The sequence below is a fragment of the Bubalus kerabau genome, chromosome 20 (assembly GCF_029407905.1).
Source record: "Bubalus kerabau isolate K-KA32 ecotype Philippines breed swamp buffalo chromosome 20, PCC_UOA_SB_1v2, whole genome shotgun sequence".
Taxonomy (NCBI): Eukaryota; Metazoa; Chordata; class Mammalia; order Artiodactyla; family Bovidae; genus Bubalus; species Bubalus kerabau.
This window is the reverse complement of record NC_073643.1, coordinates 26,809,787-26,824,879: the sequence shown is the minus strand read 5'-3', so window position 1 is coordinate 26,824,879 and position 15,093 is coordinate 26,809,787. Positions and strand designations below refer to the sequence as shown.

Here is a 15,093-nt window from a genome sequence, read left to right as displayed (position 1 = left end):
TGAATCTGTCTTTCCCAACATTTTGTCCATTGCAAAAATCGGAAACTGTACAGTTTCCTGATAGAACACAGAGGCAGATCCCTCAACAAAGGATCAACAAGCTTGGGGAATAAAGTAACTCTGTACTCATTTATTTATTTTCTCCATCATTCTACCATCTGCCTGCCCATTTGTCTGCCTGTCTCAATCTTTGTCTCTGTATAGACTAGTATTCTTTTAACTCTTAACGAGTTTTATGGAAGATGGAAACTAATAATCCTGAACAACCTCCTCTCCATTCAAGTAACAATCAGAAACTAAATCTCTTCATTTTATTTCCCAATTCCTAAGAGAGAGAAGTACCACAGCCCAGCAGGACATATTCACCTTTGGTCTAGTCATTCATAGCCAGGAGAATGGGGTGAATTAAATGAAGGGCCTATTCCTATCAGTTAAAAGCTTCTTCTCCATGAAGATGGTCATGGACTGCTCAGAAATGACAAGATGTGACTGTCCTAGATATAATCAAAAGTTTCTAAATTCAGGGAGGGTGACAATGAACTTTAGACTTCAGTAGTTTGATTCAGTATTGGAGTCAGATCATAGGATTAACTTTTTTTTTTTTTAACTCCATGGAAGATAAAAGAGGAATAAAAATGGGGCAGAATCCTGCAAGGATTTTTCAGTAACATTTTATAATTTACTTTTAGTTGATACTTAAAAGTATTTATTTTTCAGTGTTCATCTATTGCAAAGTTCTTGCTTTATTAACAAGTAGTAAAACATTTCTTATAGTATTGTAGGTAATTTTACAACAGCAGGTTATTTTATCACTTATTGCTCAAAATACCAACTTTTCCTAACCTCCAGTGCATTTTTAAAGAAAAAGGAGTTTGATATCTTGCTTTTGATACCATATTGTCACATGTTTTCAGCTCTTCTTGTATAGAAAGCTCACAGTGTCCTTCCTTTCTGAGCATGTAAGCAAAACAACAAAAGTCCACTATTATTTTATTATTTCAATGCAATATGAAAAAAATCTAGTGATTTACCAAAGGCAACCAAACAACTAGTTGACAAATGCTAAACTTTTTACTGGTATCAATTCAAGTTCTTAAAAAAAAAAAAAATGATGATAATTCACCAAGACCAGGCTTTTGTGTCTTTCAAAATGAACTAAAGTTTGTTAGAAAATGTTTGGACTCTGTGGGAGAGGGAGAGGGTGAGATGAGCTGGGAGAATGGCATTGAAACATGTATAATATCATGTATGAAACGAGTCACCAGTCCAGGTTCAATGCATGATACTGGATGCTTGGGGCTGGTGCACTGGGATGACCCAGAGGGATAGTATGGGGAGGGAGGAGGGAGAAGGGTTCAGGATGGGGAACACATGTATACCTGTGGTGGATTCATTTTGATATATGGCAAAACCAATACAATATTGTAAAGTTAAAAAAAAAAAAGTCAAATAAGAATGTAAATGAATGCCTCACAAAAGGTATCACAGAAATGTAATTTGTTACTTGGAATATGTAATAGTCCTTGGAAAACTACAAATTACTCTCCAAAATACAAAATATTATTAAGTCAAGATATCCCCCTAATATAGATTAAATGAAAATTGAACAGAGCTTTTCTCTGAGTGAAGGTAAAGGAAGATAAGTTAACACTTGTTGTCTGCCTATTTTGTGCATGGCAAAATGTTTTTTGTGGGGAAAGGAGAGTGGATGAAAAATTTTAAATTCTAAAGATCTAGAATAAAACAGGGCTTCCTTGGTAGTTCAGCTGTTAAAAGAATCTGCCTGCAATGCAGGAGACCCCAGTTTGATTCCTGGGCCTGGAAGATCTCCTGGGGAAGGGATAGGCTACCCACTCCAGTATTCTTGGGCATCCCTGGTGGCTCAGTTGGTAAAGAATCTGCCTACAATTTGGGAGACCAGGGTATGATCCCTGGGTTAGGAAGATCCCATGGAGGAGGGCATGGCAGCCCACTCTAATATTCTTGTCTGGAGAATCCCTGTGGACAGAGGAACATGGCAGGCTACCATCCATGGGGTCATAAAAAGTTGGACATGACTGAGAAACTAAGCACACACAGAATTAAACAGAAAGAGTCATATTGAACCATCAAAAATCAGATTACCAATTTCAATGTATTTGCTTCTAGTATCCTTCTTTCATTAAAAAAAATTTTTAAACATAAATGCATGCTTATTTTAAACATTCAAATTATAAAATATTAAGGAAAATAAAATCTTTCCCCTTAAAAAAAAACTTTCCCCAAAATAAAGTATGAAAATTTGTTGAAATTGCAGCTGTTTTTCTAGGTGTGTAAATACAGAGAATGTAGATTAATGTGTAGAGAGATAAATGTGTAGAAACAAAAGCTATTTTTATAAAAGGGGACCATGCCATAGGTATTACTTTGACATAAGGATAGTGGGCTTCCCTGGTGGCTCAGATGGTAAGAAGATACGCTGAACAGGAAATGGCTACCCACTCCACTATTCTTTCCTGGAAAATTCCATGGACAGAGGAGCCTCGTGGGCTACAGTCCATGGGGTCACAAAGAATAAGACACAACTGAGCACACATGTACCATACCCAATTTTTGTTTAGTTCAATAAAAGTAAAAATAAAGAAAAAATGAGAATTTTGAATATTCAATAAACGGTTTGAAACAACATAGATACACTTTTTTCCCCTAAAACTTTCCTGCAAAGATAAAAGACACACTGAATAATACTGAGATCAAAATGCTTATGTATTTAAAATATATATATACATATATATATATACACGTACACACATATGTTCTCTAATTTTGAAATTATGAAAGAAGATGATATTATCACTCACACACTTCAGACCATATTCCTTTACCCATCCCTTTTTTTCTATTTATACTGTTATTTTAATATTATCCAAGTTTGTGGCATTCATATTCTGTTCTATAACTAAAACCAACATGTTTCTTAAGTAGTTTTATATTTGAACGTACTCAATGTGCATACTATTCTGCCTCCATTCTTGATATCTGTATATTGGTTTATTTTTAGTTGGATGAAATTCATTATTAAGTAATTTCGTCAAAAGTAGTCATTTATGTTATATTCCCAGGGTTTTTGTTTATTTGTTTCTTTTTTGATGATAAAGTGTGTTGAATGCCATTAGATTTGAAAGATATGTCAGTGGACGATAATAGTCATGTCACTCTTTTATTCAGAATACTGTAGCTTTTCCCTCACTGTCTTCTGGCATAGAATGCTAATGCTACTGTTGTAAAATCTGAGATTAATATGATTTTCTCTTTCACTCTTTTAAGTAATTTTGTTTTTCAGCATGGTGTTCTTGAAAAGTCTTTAAGTTTGAAGACAAGTCACTTAACTAACACATGCAATTAACGCATGCTTTGATGTAAAGTGTTCTCTCCAAAATGTCTCTGGAATTTGGTATATTTTTTCTATTTGGAATTTTCTTGATAGCTTTCAAAAGATTTGTTTGATTGTCTCTCTCAGTGACATCAAGATTCTTTATGTTAGATCATCTTTTATCTATCTTTTTTATATGTTACCTTCTCTTCAATTGTTTTATCTGTGTTTTTTCATTACAGTTATCTCTAATCTTCTTTTTATCAGTAATTTGACTTTTAGGAGGTATCTGTTTGTTTTTTTGTTTTTGCCCATCTTAGTTGGTTTATTCATTCTTTAATGCTGTTTGGGTTGGATCTTTTATGTATAAGTTACATCCTAATTTATCTGATTCTATAGTTTCTTTTTTTCATCTTGACATTGAGTTATGCTTTTTGAATTCATGTTCTTACTCTATAGCATGAAACAATTTTGAGAAATTTCCTAAAGCTCAGTCAGTTCAGTTCAGTCACTCAGTCGTGTCCGACTCTTTGCGACCCCTTGAATCTTGAGTTATATTTTCTGCTACATTGGATATATTGTCTATCTTTGGCATGTTGTATGTTTGACTTTTATTGTTGCAATGTATTTTCCTACTTACTATTCTATTTATTTTCATATGCTCATATTTGAAGAACTATGTATTGACAATTCATTTATTCCTTACACAGAGGGATTTTTTTTTTTAACTTTCTTCTCAACATATTAGGGACCTGTTTGTTTTCTTCCTCTGAGTTCCATTTTGGAGGCCAGATACCCACATATCATGAGTACTCATACTTTGTACCTCGAGGGAATATTGTGGGAAGTTCAGCCTTTATTAAACCGTGTGGGTGCTTCTCTCTATTTTAAGATTATCTTTAATGGTTTCTAGCAAGGTTATTGGTGGAAGAGTCATAGGTGGACTTTATTGGAGAAATGCATCATTTTTCAGTTGGGCTTCAGAGATTTTACAAAGTGAGTATATCGGCATGAAGCTATTGGCTTGTGAGATAGAGTCAGCTTTACTATTCATGCTTCTCTGCTTCACTCTTTTTTTCTCCAGGAGCCCTGGAGTAAAGGGCTGGAGAAAGGAGCCCTTCAAACAGAAGAGAAAAAAATTAAAATACCCTATGTATGTACATGGGTTTCCCTGGTATAGCTCAGTGGTAAAAAAAATCTACCTTCCAATGCAGTAGATATGAATTCAATCTCGGGAAGAAGAAGACCCCCGGAGAAGGAAATGGCAACCCACTCCAGTATTCTTGCCTGGGAAATCCCATGGAGAGAGGAGCCTGGCAGGCTACAGTCCATGGGGTCACACAGAGTTGGACAAGACTCATTGACTAAATAATAACAATGCATGTCTATATAAATCTACTTATCTCCAGAATTTGAGGTTGTTAAGAGAATTCTCAGAATTTTGTTGCTTCACCAGTAAATCTCACAACAGTTGGGGAAAAGATTAAGAAGTTGAAAATCCTTTTGCCTCTCTGAGCCTGGACAAGCCCTTCTTATTCCACAAATTTTTTCTTTCTATCGTTTCATTGTTTATTTTGATTATTTATAAGTCAATGGCATTGGATATTGTCCCTTTTCTTGTTCATACTTCAAACCAAAAAAAAAAAAAAAAAGGAAATTTTATTTGAGCCTAATTTGAGGATTATAACCTGGGAAGACCATCTCAGAAAGCTGTGAGAACTGTTCTGCCCCTAGAAGTCAAGGTAGAGTTGTACAAGCTTTTTGAGACTGAAAGCTGCTCATCAAATGCTGCATTACTGACAGCTTACATAACCCGCATCTAAGCATCATTTTGGTGGGTCATGTGGCCCCTTACAAGATCAAGAACGAATGTTGCCTTTAAGCAGCTGTCTTGTTGGTGCTGGGAGAACATTGCTCTTTATGGTTGAGCAGGTATTGCTGCTGATGGAGGAGGTTTGCTCGACGCTAATGCAGATACACAGTGCACCAGCAGGAGAGAGATGAGGCCAAAGGGGAGAGAGAGAAAAGGAATTCTTAAATTGTTTTGTCTTGCCATGAAATGTGAATTTTTATTTCACAGTTTCTCCTGTTGATCATCAATCTTTTGATAGAAAGCATTATGTGATCAAATATTGGGCCCATGGAAGCTAAGGTGGCTGCTTGCTTTTCCCAGTGTGCATCAAATCCCTCAATGCTGGGTGTTAATAGCCTGCTTCTCTCTGGTGGCTTATACTAGCAGAATGTTCAGCAAGGGTTTATGGCCAATTCTAGGGAATCCAATAAGGGACTTAAGTTTCCTTGCATGTGCATTGTGCATTGCCCATTATTTTATAGCCCACATTAGAGGTGATCTTCAGCTTCAAGTTGTTCAGACATCATTATCCTAGTACAAGCAGATGACCCACAGTGTGAAAGGCAAGAAACTATCACCTTATAATTCCACAAACTTTAACTTAAATTGGTAGTAGGAACAACAATATCATTAGTAAAGATCTAATCCCCAAATCCTCCTGAATCAAACTGTTTTCCTAGTATTTCCCCTACTGTAGAAAGAGGATGGTTCAGAGCAGAAATCACACTTTAAGAGTCATAAGATGAGTTAACAAGTATTGTGGCCCACACCTTGCTGATTTCTGTTGGTTATTTACTCATTTTTATAATTCCTTGCTCATTTCATTAAGCACTGGAATAAGAAGTCTGTTTTAACTCACTCTTTCCCAATCAACTTTTATAGTAACACAACAATGTAAGACTTAGTATTGCTACTTTGTGGTTCAGAGTTAAGTAACTCATCCAGCATTATATAGCTAGTAACTAACTAGCATTTCCCTGGTGGATCAGACAGTAAAGAATCCACCTGCAATGTGGGAGACCTGGGTTCAGTCCCTGGGTTGGGAAGATTCCCTGAAGAAGGGAATGGCTACCCACTCCAGTATTCTGGCCTGGAGAATTCCATAAACAGAGGAGCCTGGAAGGCTATAGTCCATGGGATTGCAAAGAGTCAGGCATGACTGAGTGACTTTCACAGGACAGGAACTAACTAGGCTGGAATGAAAACCCCCATCTGTCAGCTCATTTAGGTAAATAATGGAATATAATAAAATTACAAATTTAAGATAAAGTTACAGATTTAATTTATTATACTTGGGTGCAAATATTTTGGAAGAAAGATATGGATCTACGTGGATGGTGAAAAAAGTGAGGAGAGAATCAAGATGTCTAAGTTTGATTTCTTTCTATCTCTCAAAGCTGATGATGAATTTGGAAAAGATGATTCAACTTCCTGGGTTTTAGTTTTCTTGTGTGCAATAATAATATGGTTGATGATGACAATAATGATGGTAATTTTCTTAGTCTGATGACTATTATTCACTTGTACCAGGCACAATGTGATAAACTTTATAAGTATCATGTCATCACATCTCAAAATAACCATCTGAGATACATATTCTATTTTATCAATGAAGATACAAATTTTGCAAATTTTGCAAATCCACTAAAGCCCATTTGATTTAAGGGCACATGATATAAACCATTAGTTCATTATCTTTCCAAACCAAGAAGTTTGGCCTGAATGGTCTTTAAAATATCTACCAAATTTGAGATTATCGCGAGCTGCAGTAGGTATCAGAGGAAATGAGCATGCTCCTACATGACCCTCAAGTACAACTAGCAGAGTTCTGGACTGGATGCCCTTAAATTAAATCTTAATATGATGATGTTTTTGCTTTATGTGTTCATTTGGACATTAAAAAAAAACACAGACTTTCTCTTAAACCATGAGTACTGAACTCTTCCTCTTCCTTTCCCAAATACTTTTCTTTCTTATCAATTCAGTTCAAATGTCCTGAAGTGGAGATAGGTAATGCGAGGGTCCACATGAATGTGGATGATGAGCACAATAGCAGCCCACATGTTAGATACTGAGAGGAGTGAGATAGGCATGCATGCAGGGCAAAGGGGTAGTACAGGAGTGGCCCTGTGGAGTGGCAGAGCCCAAGTAAGGTGAAAAGGTCACACCCTTAGTGGGCTGGTCTAACAGTAAATATCAGAGTCTGGGAAGCCTGAAGAGGGTCCCATTGCCAAGACAGGGTGGTAAAAGTAGAAACCTGCAATCTGGTATTGGAGTCAAGCAAAGTAAGGACTGAATCCCCACAATGAAAGGACATTCCACTGTGAGGTGTTAGATCCTACACAAAGATGTGAAAATTATCCACTTTGGAATATGACCATGTGCACAGTGTCAGAGGTTAAGTGTAATGAAACAGAGCATCTACACAGGAAAGAGACCCTGAACAGGGTCAGAACCTGAGTGAGGTAAAGGAGGCAAGAGACAACTCAACAAGTGGTGTCAGGGCAGGTATGGGAGTAAAACTTGCAGCAGGTATCACAATCTGTAAAGGGTGAGGAGGAGCTCCATAAAGGGGAGAAGCTGGTGACGGTAACGGGCAGTTGTTACATACAGAGAGATTGAACAAATGCATAAATACATTGAGAAGAGTGGAAGCCAGGGTTCTCATGGCTGGAATAGGAAGTTAAAAATATAGACAGAAAAAAAAATAAACCTAGAACAAACCCTCTATGAAGTATCACAGGATTCTGGTGTGGACTCGAAATACATACACACACGCTTCTATCTATCTGTCTGTCTGTGTGTATATATGTGCATGTGTATGGGCTTCCCTGGTGGCAGCAGTGGTGTCTCAGCGGTAAAGCATCCACCTATCAATGCGATAAACATAGGTTTGATCCCCGGGCTGGGCAGATCCCCTGGTGAAGGACATGGCAACCCAAGCCCACTCCAGTATTCTTGCCTGGGAAATCCATGGACAGAGGAGCCTGGCAGGCTACAGTCCATGGGGTTGCAAAAGAGTCTGGCATGACTTAGCAACTAAACAACAACAACTCATGTATGTAAAATTATACATATACATACTTACATGCATTCATATACATATAATATATAAAACCTACACACAAACACACATGCACGTATTGAAAGGTCCTCAGAGCAAAAACACCTCAATGAGTACACGTAGCATCCAGATCATGGCTTCTAAATACCATTCTCTAATTTAAAAAAAATGAAATTTCCTTAGAAAAAAAGACCACTTTGATGGCTGGAACAGGAAAACTGTAAGATGATTCTGAAACACTTTCTTGTACCAGAAAGTAAGGAAGAGAACAAAGAATAACAGGCACATGTCAAAAGGATGAAGAAACCAGCTTGAATAGGCTCCTGCTGGCCAAATCGGTGAAACTTTGGACATCAAATAGTCATAAGTTATAACTTCCTTTATGTAATAATAAATAACTTACTTTATTTAATAAAAAAAATTCCTTATTTAATAAAATAAGAAGCTATGGATTCACACTGAAAGAGTAGATCATACTGATAGAAATATATAAATAAAAATTAAATTCTCAATAAGGAATAGTATATTTACATTGTCTCAAAGTCTGTAACCACAAAATGCTTACTAATTATAAGGGGAGGGGGAGGTAATTTCATAGTGGAGATGTTTCGCAGGCAGTACCTTAACCAGTGATCAAAGTTAACTTCAGCAGAAAAGAGAGAAGCAGAAGTCCTGGACTATCTGATAGGATGCTATCTGAAGCACACAACATTCCTGAATCTAATCATAATTAAACAGCAGACACAGGGAAACACCCTTTGCGGGAGGGGATTGGAGGGACAGGAGGGCAAAACAATGTGATCAATGTACTCTGGATGGTGGGGAGTGTTTTCTTTTCATGGTGATAATTTTTAAAAATAAGAGCCAGTTCTTACACTGCTTTAATTATCTTTAAACAAACAAACAAAAAAATCTTTATAGACCCTTTTTATTACCCATATTTTCAGCATCCAGCTCCTACAAGGACCCCGATCCTGTTGTCCCTTAGACAAGCCTAAATTGAGTGAGGCCTAACCAAATCAGTGCCTTGTAATTTTTGAAGTTACCAGGTGAGGAAAATCAAGTGGAAACAGAAAGTATTCAATTAATACTTTCAAGGACACTAAAAAGAGAAAACAATAAATGAAATCTATGATTCTCTGCTGGATCTTTTTGCTACAAAGGATTTTATCAAGAAAAACAGAGAAAGGGGACTGACAGTTAGATGCTAGCATTGAAACAATGTCAATTCCTTGATTTTGATCATATTATTGTGTCCTTTACAAAAAAATAGAAACTAATTCATTTAGGATAATATGGCATGCTTGCAAAGCTACTCTTAAATGGTATAGGAAGAAAATTCTTTGTACCATTCTTGAAACTTTCCATATGTTTGAGATTGTTTCAAGATGAAATAGTTTTAAAAATATCTATTTACTTGATGTCTAATACTGTTTCAAAACAGGGTCAAGTATTTTCCACATGGTGTAATTTTTCTTTTCTTTTTCCAGGTGATGGTGGCTTGAGCCCTCCTATTTTTATCCAAGAACCACAAGATGCTATTTTTCCTTTGGATTTGTCAAAATCTGAAATAATCCTGAATTGTGCTGCTAATGGTTACCCATTACCCCATTATAGGTAAATTTCTACTTCTGAGCACCATGCTGGTTTGTTTGTTTTTTTTTCCCTTTGTCTTCGGGGTAAAGTATACACACAATTTATTGTTGTTGTTGCTTAGTGGCTAAGTTGTGTCCAACTCTTTGCAAATCCATGGACTTCTCTGTAGTAGTCTACCAGGCTCCTCTGTCCTTGGATTTACCAGGCAAGGATACTGGAGTGGGTTGCCATTTCCTAATCCAGGGGATCTTCCTGACCCAGGGGTTAAACCCATGTCTCTTGCATTGGTAGGTGGATTCTTTACCACTGAACTGTCACCAAAGCCCATGCACACCATAAAATGACCTAATTTGAAGTGTAGAGCTCAATGAATTTTTTCATAGGTATACAGCTGTGTTGGAGAATGGCATGGCAACCCACTCCAGTATTCTTGCCTGGAGAATTCCCATGAACAGAGGAGCCTAGCAGGCTGCAGTCCATGGGGTTGCAAAGAGTTGTACAGGACTGAGCAACTAAGCACAGCACAGCACATTCAGCTGTGTGTTCACCACTCAAATGAAGATACACATTTTTGGTACCCTGAAGTATCCCCTCATGCTACTTGCCAAGTGATAATTATCTCACCCTCATCCTCCAGCAACCACTCTTATAACTTACTGGTTAGATTTGCTTAAAGCAGTTATTCTTGAGATTGGGTCTATGTTACAGTGAGAATTAAAAAAGAATGAAAGAAAAAGTAAGGAAGGGAAGGGAGAAAAAAAAATGAAGGAAGGAATAGAGGACAAAAGAAAAAAAATAAGAGAAAGGACAGGAAAAGATTTGTTTCCCCAATTTGAAAGAGATTGTAAAGCACAAGTTCATTTTGTACTCCTTTCCCCACAATATGCAGTTACTGCCTCAGTTGCCCCGTATACAATGACTATGAACATGTTTCTCTAAAAGGAATTAATCCAGATTGAAACATTTTTTATCAGACCAATTTCTGTGATTCCACTGACACATCCCATCACCCAAAAAGAACTGGTTTTAGAAAAAATATGTTGAAGACAACTATGGAGCATCTAAGGCAGAAAAGCAATTTTTATTCTGGGCAACTAGAAATATATATATTTGTTCCTCACATATTACCTCTGAAATAATAAGAAAGAATGGTCTGCAGTGTTTCTGTTCTTAGAATATTACAGTAGAGGCAGAATCTGATTCACATTGTGGGTGGACTTTGCAAATATATGCATATATGCATTATACTTGTGTAAATCTAAAAGATATTGTGTTGGTAAGAATTGCATGTACAGTATGAATATAGAAAAAGTAGAATAATATTAAAATGACTATTGTGGCTTTATGATTTAAAAGCATTTTTTTTAAGTCTTAATTTTTAGTGCATACATGCTAAGTCATTTCAATTGTGTCCAGCTCTTTGTGACCCCATGGACTGTATAGCCGACCAGGTTCCTCTGTCCATGGGATTCTCCAGGCAAGAATACAGGAGTGGATTGCCATGCCCTCCTCCAGGGGAATCTTCCTGATCTAGGGATTGAACCTACAACTCTTATGTCTCCTGCATTGTAAATCATCACACACAAAAAGCAACAAATTCAGTCCATTTTAGTAAAAAACAAAACAAACAAAAAAAACTGTCTTTTCCTGATTTATATGTTTCATTAAAAATACCATATTTATATACATAATTACTGTGATCTTATAATTATCTAATTAACTAGCTAAATGACTTAAATACAAAAGGTTAAAGACAACTTTCTATCTTGTGTCTCTTATCTTGTCAAAATAACTTCAGTATTATTTTTTACAACAAAAGAGCTGAAAACTGTGTCTTATTGTTTAGGCTTTATTAGGGCTTTTCTATCTTTAGAATACCTCAACCAATGAAGTCCATCTAGCAAATGAAGATTACTTAGTTTATAAATTGGTCCATCTAGTTCATGGTTGTTTCCTTAAGTAAAAAGCTGTGTTATTTAAATTAAAACTTGGCTAAATATACAAAAATGTGACTAACATATTTTTGAGATCACCTAATACTTCAAGTTGCAATTTTATTTTTGATAACTAATTTGATTGTTCCTAAAGATTGATAGAATTTATTAGAGAAGAGGAAAAACATGTCAGTCCCTATACAATAAGAAACAATTGTTAAGTATAGGTAAGACAGATCATCGATTAGTCATGTACTTATATAAAAATTTCTATTGACTTATAATACATGGAAAGATATAATACAGTGGTTCTCAAACAATTTGCTAATAATACCTGTGAAGAAATACACTGAATGAAGAGATTGCAAATTTCAATGTTGTGAAATGGCTTCTGTTGTAATGCTTGTAAATAAGGAGGCTAAAGACAGGCAGTCAACATCTTATTTCCAGTCCCCTTAACTGGGTTTAGCTTATTTCTACTATCATGGTATAAAATACTCAAGATGCTTTTAAAAGATAATGAGGAAAAAAAAAAGTTTTTAATGCTTAAATGTCAGATTGAATCCCAGTTTTCTTGATAATAAAGGGCAGAGGTATTTCAGACAATGCACATTAGCAACAAAATGTGAATTTTAGTTTTAATATGACCCTTCCGAACTTAAAATTTATTTTTAAAAAATCCTCATGACTGTATTCATTTTGGATTGTGTGTCTGAGTGTTTGTGTGTGTGTGTGTGTGTGAAACAGATGGACACTCTTTATGATTCGGAGTTTAACATTATTTGAAGTTACTTGGGTATAGTGTGAAGCTGTACTAAAAACCCATTGGCTTAGAACCAAGAGTTATCATTTCTACTCACAGCTCTATCGTTACATATATAACCCTGGAATAATCATGTCTTTCTCCTATTGTTGTATCCCTCATCCATAAAGTGAGGGTGTGGTTGATTTTAAGGTGTATTTTATTCCTTTTAGTAAATTCCCTTTAGAAAATGAAGTCTCATAAGAGAAACTAAGCAACATGGAAAGCAGAACTTTGGAAACAGTTTAAAAGAATCTTGTCTAAAGTCACTTTCAGTTGGATTCAATACTTTCACGGACAGAGTATCAGTGAAGACAAGATATATGTTAGGCAAAGTTTTCCAGTGGAAAGGATCACTTTCTATTCTTTTAAAGACCAGGAAACACATGAAAATTAACTTCTAACCATGCAGCTTTGTTAAAGGAAGGAAAATGGGTTACTCAAAAATAGTACTTGGAAAAAAAATAGTACTTGGGTAGAATTGCTCATACTTAATAAGTCAAGGATATAGTGATGAGATAGGTGATGAGCTGAGTTCTAGAGCTCAGAATATATATTTTATTTGGGAAAATGAAACGACACACACATAAATTATTTTTACATAGGATACACTCTGTCAGAAAAAGTTCTTTGAATGTCAGAGAGAATTTCTACCACGTGTCCTCTGAATCTGGTCACTGGAGAAGGTTCCTTTCTGTGATTTAATCTATTCCAGTCACAAAGACATTCTTAAGTTTGGAGAAGCTCTAGGCCTGTAAGTAAAAATCACAAAGTGTGTTACTCTGCCTTACTATTCTTTTTACTCATTTCCTCCCTTGATCTACTTAACAACTTTCTGTGACAAAGCAGGATATTTGTATTGTGCAAATTTTATAATCAATGGATATGACTTTTGGAGAAATGACTTGGCTAAGCATACAGAACAAAGGAATATCAAAGCTAGGCCTAGGACTCTTTCTATGAGGTCAATGGAACTAAATTTAGTGCACGTTAGAATCACCCTGAGAGATGTTAAAATTTTCAATTTTGGAGTTCTTCATGTGTCTAGGAATGGGTCCAGAAACAGCACTCCATGTAACTCTAAAGCAAGGCTCAGTTTTGAAAAAAACACTCTCACACACACATACATTATCACAGACTAGCAAACAAATATAGCCCCAGACATTATATTCTTGACACAGGGCTTAACTACTTAATAGTGAAGGATGTTCCCCAGAAAAAGGTCAAGATTTTAGTTCAAATCCATTATGTTTCATGGAATTAATATGATATTAAGGCAGATGCTTAAAATAATCTTCTATAGCATATTTCCTAGTTTGCATCATGAGATAATTCTCCTGGGCATGGCATTCTATCAGTAACACTTGTATGACAATCACTTGAATTCATTAATACTATTTCTCAATTTATTTAAACATATTAATTAGAACAAAGCCCACACCATGAGTTGAACCCCTGATCTATATGCACAGTTTAATAATCATTGTACCATAGTGATTAGAATGATTATGGGGAGAGTGTGAAAAATTCATTTGCTGCAGCTAAGCCAACAACTTTGAATTTGTGTTGAAAAACAATTACCGAGCTTAATTAGGAGCATGTAATGATGACAGCAGTTATTTCAGTGATTGATTTCAAAATTAAAGAAAGCTGGCAACCTAAGTGCGGTATATCCTTTGCATTGAAAAAGCAAGGGAACACAAAGGTTCAAGGACCATGTCCCGTAAACAAACTATGAAAGACAGTATTATAGCACTGGTAAGGAGAATATTCAAGGCTTCAGACAGGCCTGAAAAAATAATAGTTTTCTCCATTTTCTTCTTCTAATATTGAGAACTAAAAACCGAATAAATTTCTCTAGAAAAAAAAAATTGGCAGATAGTTCAGGCAAATGAAATGTACTATTTTTGACTGTTGTCTTTCAGCTTCCTTTTATTAAAAAGAAGTTGAGGTGCGCAAGAATTGGCTAAGTAATTTAAAAGTGACAGAGTCGGTTCAAGTCCTCTGGATGATTTGATATCCATCATTTCTCATCTTTAACAGGGTGGAAGATACCCTAAGTCTCTATTTCTCTTCTACTGCTGTAGACATTTGCTAGACTTTTTCCACGGGATGTTTCAGAATTCTAAAAAAGTCAATGACATTTGGAATAATTCTATAAAATGTCATTCCTTCCTTACAATTAGCTACCCGCACAAAACTATTTTTAATATGACCTTAGCATGAAGGGAAGAATCTGCAGAGCTTGCATAAACCCTAAAGAAACAAGATGTACAAACTGTCTTTATTTCACAGGAAGAGGTATTCACTTGTTTTTCTGACTGATTATCTTAACTCAATATTTTAAAATGTATCTCTTTTCTTAAATGGTTTATATTACTACACAAAGCTAGTGCCATAGAAATGCATATGTTTGAATGTGTAATATTCTGATTTCAAAATGTCTGACTATTTTGATGGAAGTAAGGGGTTGCAAGCTGGGGGAGGTGGGTC

The 15,093-nt window shown here is 35.8% G+C and overlaps 1 protein-coding gene across 1 annotated transcript in view; it reads left to right on the top strand.

Annotated features, from left to right (window-relative positions):
- Window positions 1-249: 249 nt before the first annotated feature.
- The window catches only part of CNTN6 (contactin 6), a 187,547-nt gene continuing 172,703 nt past the window's right edge, over window positions 250-15,093 (top strand). Inside the window, exons 1-2 of the mRNA XM_055557576.1 lie at window positions 250-283; window positions 9,756-9,885. The gene's annotated coding sequence lies outside the window, so the exon portion shown is untranslated. The remainder of the gene's footprint in view (window positions 284-9,755; window positions 9,886-15,093) is intronic.